We start from the raw sequence: 6,000 nt of genomic DNA on the forward strand, positions 1-6,000 counted from the left end.
AGCGATTTAGCCAAAACCAGAATCGGACGAGAGGTGATCCACTTTGGTGTTGGAAGTTCTTCACTGGAGCTATAATGCCACTGGCCTTATTATTATTATTATTATTATTATTATTATTATTATTATTATTATTATTATTACTACTACAAACATGTATGAAGGTTGTGAACGTAACCTATTTTTCACTTCTACACTAGAGGGCAGTGTTAACCCAGATACATTTTGAGTCATTTTGAGGCTTTTCAGTTTTGTTCATCAAACACTGCAGCATTCGTTCATGTTTAACATTTGTTTAAGTTGTTGTTTTAATTGGCTTGAAGTGTTTGTGCTTAAAGTACATTTGGACAGGAAGGAGAACTGTCTGTATTTCTTGTACCGTGGAGAGCAAAAATACACCTATACAGTAGAGGAGAGTGGGGTAAGTTGTACCATTTTGTCACTTTTATTTATTTATTTATTTATTTATTACATTAAATCTCAAGCATAAAAATATTCTCCAGCTTTTTTTTTTTTTTTTTTTTTTTTTTTTTTTTAACACAATAGGTAAATGTGTCTGTTAGGTAAAGAGTAAGACACTTGGTGTGAGTCTGCAGTACACCACCCGTGTGTGTGTGTGTGTTTCATATAACAGTACAGTCCACAGTGCTTTGTTCCGCTTGTACCACCGTAACTTTCCAGAGTACAATGTTGAATTCTTTTCATGAACACGACTTCACTTTATTTACCGGTTTAAGGGGCGAGTCACGCTACACTTCTCGTTCCATCGACTGCCATTCATACACGCGCGAATGCTGGAGACCAGAAACGCAAGCTCAAGCGAAGAAGTTTGGTGTTTTCACTGCGGTTCAAAGTTGAAGTTTGGTGACCTGTGAGTTCGTATCACATGAGAACGCGTGACCAATAGGAGATCGGCACGTCACGGGGCGTGGCCGCTTCTGAAAATCCAGGAAGTGCTGATTTTACACAACACCGCTTTAAAAGAATATGAAATGAACATGAAGAGAGAGGGTGAACCCACAGCCTTCTGCTTTGCGGACGCTTTCGTCACCGTTACAACCGTGATGTCATATCCGTCATGTTACAACCGTGATGTCATATCCGGCTGCCGCCCATATTCACAATGGAAATTTCACATGCTGAAAGAGTAGTGTGATCGCCACTTAATGTTGTGCAACGTCTGAGAGATAAGTTCATTCCTGTTCTCACTTCCGTTATAATGACGATAAAACAGTCATCAGTCTCTCTCTAACTCTCTCTCCTTCTCTCTCTCTAACTCTCCAACTTTTTCTCGCTCTCTCTCTCTCTCTCTCTCTCTCTCTCTCTCTCTCTCTCTCTCTCTCTCTCTAACTCTCCCTCCTTCTCTCTCTCTAACTCTCCAACTTTCTCTCTCTCTCTCTAACTCTCCAACTTTCTCTCGCTCTCTCTCTCTCTCTCTCTCTAACTCTCTCTCCTTCTCTCTCTCTAACTCGCCAACTTTCTCTCGCTCTCTCTCTCTCTCTCTCTCCTTCTCTCTCTCTAACTCTCCAACTTTCTCTCGCTCTCTAACTCTCTCTCCTTCTCTCTCTCTAACTCTCCAACTTTCTCTCTCTCTCTAACTCTCTCTCCATCTCTCTCTCTCTCTAACTCTCCAACTCTCTCCATCTCTCTCTCTCTCTAACTCTTACTCTCTAACTCTCCAACTTTCTCTCCATCTCTCTCTCTAGCTCTCTCTTTCTCTCTAACTCTCCAACTCTCTCTCCATCTCTCTCTCTCTAACTCTCCAATTTTCTCTCTCTCTCTCTCTAACTCTCCAACTCTCTCCCCCCCCCCTCTCTCTCTCTCTCTCTCCTAACAAGAATGTCATATTAACAATTATACACCCCCCCCCCCCCTTTATAAAAAAACCCCATGTTTTTAAAAATCCATTTAATATTAACTTTTGATTACACATTCCGATTCAGCACATTCTGGTTAACCAATCAGATTTGAGTATAACTATTCCCCATAAAGCAGTAGTTTAAATAATGTTCATTTTCAGTGAATAAAACTGAAATAAAGGACTGAATAAAGTAACATGACGTGTGATCAGTTGGAGGCGCACTGCAAGCATAATTGTAGTTTGGTGATGTTCGCACCAGATGAAGTATTACCTATGCTAAAGTGTATTTTTAAGTGCGTGCACAAGCGTTGGGCGCGTTGGATGATGCTGATGCTTACACAGTATACACCCCTCACAGCTGATAATACACGCCGGTGTTTAAGCTTCAGTCTTGTGCCACAAAGGTTTCCAGAAAGGAAACCATTATTCAAGTGGAAGCTAGTTTCTGCACGCTGTCGGCCATCTTTAAATCAGACATTCTAGCTACGCAGTTTCCATCAATCGCGCTAACTCTTCGTTAACAGTCCAGTCGTTAAATCCAGCTTATTTTAATTCGAACACACAATTCAAAGTGTTCTCCAACTGGAAAATTTATGCGACGATGCTACTGAGCATGTGCGCAGTGATCTGGATCACCGTAGCTTGCTTCCGATCTGCGCTGTCTGATGATGTTACGACAGACCCCGTCCTCCCTTATCCTTTTATCCCTTCCAGGCCAATAGCTCCGAGCGAATTCCCTGTGCAGACGTCCCGCTGTTATCCGTGCGTACGTTACACAACACACCTCATCAATTCAAAAGCACTTGAAGTATAAGCAGACGTGCTGTACGTTCACACACACTCATCCGAACTGCTCTAATCCTGTCGAGTGCTGCCTTACGTAAAGCTCTCGGTGACGTTTATGTAAAGCTATAAAAGAGTGAATCGGCGTGTTCGTGCGAAAGCGATGGTGCTGTACATCAGCTTGAAGGAGGGGGGGAAAAAACACTTACGTTCTTGCTTCAGGTTTGTAATATAACCCCTGCTGTGCCGATTTTATGCAAAAATGATGATACGATGTCACAGCGTCTTCAGATTTCCCATGAGGCCACAGGAGAAATGCTACAGAACGCCTCAGCGGCCATGTCGGCGTTCGGTTATTTGGCTCGAGAAACTTCTAGAGCGATTTTCACTAGTTTGTGTGTAAAACGTTTTGTTCTCTCTGTTACAGATTTAGACTTGGCGACCAACTCTCGTCCCAATACGTTATCGTTTCTATAGTAACGGCTCGTTCACGGTTACGTGTACGGTGGATGCGCGACATAAGCCCAGGCTAATATAATATAGAGATTTAGAAAAAAAAACCCCATCGTGTAATCGTTGATACGGTGGCGTTTTCCGTGAGGAGATGTTATGCTATGTTTAATGTTTACGGAAGGAGTCTCCAGTGTCGGTGCTTTGTAACAGGCAGCAAGTTTTCCACCATGGATGTCTTATTTCCAACGTTGTCTTATTAACTTCGAGAGGGAGGGAGGAGAAAAAGGGAGGCTGGTGGTGGAGCCATTTATAGCAGCTATAACATGAGCGAAAACTGGAATGAACTTGTTTTATGGATGTTCCTCAGCATTCAATGTAACTACAAATGGTTAAAAAGCACCAAACACATGAAGGCCGTATATGATCGAGTACAGTCGGGGTTCTTGTTTTTATTTATTTATTTATTTATTTATTTAAAGACTCTCTGGAGGTAAAATCTTTCATCAGCGTTTCTTCTAGACGGTAAAATCTCAGAGGATGACGTTCACACGTGCTCTCTCTGTAAAAGTCCCTGCCCCTACTCGGTTTAACCATCTCTACGGAAAAGCCCGTTTCTCCCGCCATTACAGAGACCCTCTTGTGAGTTGCATGACCTTTTGACCGCGCGTTCTAAATCGAATCGGGAGCTGTGAAGGAACGAGTGAACAAGCTGGGTTTAGGGAAGTCACGTTTTCAAAGACGTTTTAAGGACGAAACGCCGCCACACGAAGTAGTAACGTAGAGGATGAATGGGGGGAAACGTCGAGGCCGGTTCGTTCCACGGAGGTCTAACGGTCAGTCCAGCTCGGGACGGGGCTTCTGAGGTTAAGATGCTGTGTGTTCGAGTAAATGAAATCTACTTTCAGTTTCGGAGGCGGTCTTGGCTAGATTCGTACGTGGTACTGAAATTTCGCCAAGTGTTGAAATTTTATTTATTTATTTATTTTTTACATTTATTCTTATTATTTTACAAATGATTTATTTTTCACCTGGTTTCAATATATAGTATATTTTAACGGTTGAAGATTTTTCTAGTTTTTCAGTACGTTTTGTAGGAGACTAGATGGTTTATCCCATTTTCGCCCCGATTCGGTTCCTACCGGTTTCCACCCACTAGCTAAGGGAGCCGATTCGCTCTCATCACACGACACCTTCCTCTGAGACAACCAAACCCAACCTTGCCATCTTTTTTCTTCTCTTTTTTTCCCCCTCTGAATTGCTGTTCACGCTGCATCCCAGGGTGGCGTAACACACTCTGAGGAAAGAGCCATCCCTTCTGTACCCTTCTGCATACCTTCTGTACCCTTCTGCATACATGAGCTCACACACATCCCTGATTGGCTAGTGTTAAAGTCTGTACGTCCTTCCCACCGATAGAGCACGTCCACTGACGGCTGTGGTATCGCCAGGATTCAAATCCATCATCCATGGACGATAGGGCGAACCTTTCTGTTGCAGGAGCTCTGGATCCTGGTGTGTTTTTTTTTTTTTTTTTTTTTTTTTTTTTCCTCTTTTCTTTTTTTTTCTTTCTCCCCCCCCCCCCCTCCTAGATCTAGTTCATGCTCATGTACCTTCTCGTTTGCTCTAGGGAGGAAATTAGGGTCCACTTCGGGTCTTATATCTACTCTGAATATAAAGTAGACCCATTTCTAGACTCCGTTCTGTTTAGGTATAAAAGTAAGCAATGGAGTACACTGAAGTCCTGAATAGAGAAGGAGAGTCAGTAGAGGTGCAGCTTTTCTTCATTCAGTATTGTAAAGAAACTGAGACGCCTTCCTCGGAGACTCGATGAGAGGCTTCATTGTCCTCCTGAGAGCGTCTCGTCCGGATCTATCCAGCACAAAGATCCTCCTGAGAGGCTTAAGCTAACGTGCAGGTGTGTGTGTGTGTGTGTGTGTGTGTGTGTGTCTTAAGCTGCCTGCAGTTCCTGCCTCAAAGAACCGAACTAAGTGCAGCATAGGCGTAGATTTGGGTCAGAACATTCAGGCTTTTAATGGACGATAAAAGACACGGTGCTTTTCAAAAGTTAGAAGATGAAAAGATAAAGACGTTATGGATGATGAAGTACTGAATCTGAAGTTGTTGTTTTTATACTTTTTGTCACTGACAAACAGTACTCTTGTGTTCCCTCACCAAAAGCCATTATCCTAGCTCGCTCTTAGCTACACCTACCTCTTAGCCGGCTAGCTGATGTGTCACTAACTGTAGCTTCCATTGACGAATTTATGATGTCATGTAAACCATGTGTAAATCCATTTTCTACCCATTTATGAAATACTGATACAGGAATACCATAATCGTATTGATTTTCACGTTTATGTCGCCAGTCGAAGCGGCACGTTTGCACTTTCTTCGCTCCGACACACTCGTGTCTCTGCAGGATCGTAAGAAAGAGCCCTGCATTAAAGGAGTTCTTCAGGCAAAAATGCTAATACGGCGAGTCTGGGACGGTCTGAACGATTCCTAATGTATAATGCATTATGCTATTATGTAACTCCTATTAACTTTCATTTATGGAGGTTTCGGGTCCTTTTTAACCCGCGGCTGAAAATAAACCGCGTCTATACACGACCTCAAAGTTCTGAAACCCAGACCTGCATCCGTATTGCTGTCTGTTCTGGTGTAAAAGTTCCGATTTCCAGCCATGCGACATTCCAACCGTGACGCATCAGTTTCCTACGCTGCACTTTGCAAAACAATGAATGAAAATCAATATCGAGGCAGGGTTTTTTTTCTTCTTCTTTAGAGCTTTCGGTAACAGTCCTTTATAATAACACGAGGGATAAAGAGAAGAAGCCTGAATGCAGGGACATGGTATGGACATTAAGTTCCTGTTTAGAAGGATTTTATTTATTTCCCCCCCCTTC

This window comes from Ictalurus furcatus, chromosome 14 (genome assembly GCF_023375685.1).
Source record: "Ictalurus furcatus strain D&B chromosome 14, Billie_1.0, whole genome shotgun sequence".
Lineage (NCBI taxonomy): Eukaryota > Metazoa > Chordata > Actinopteri > Siluriformes > Ictaluridae > Ictalurus > Ictalurus furcatus.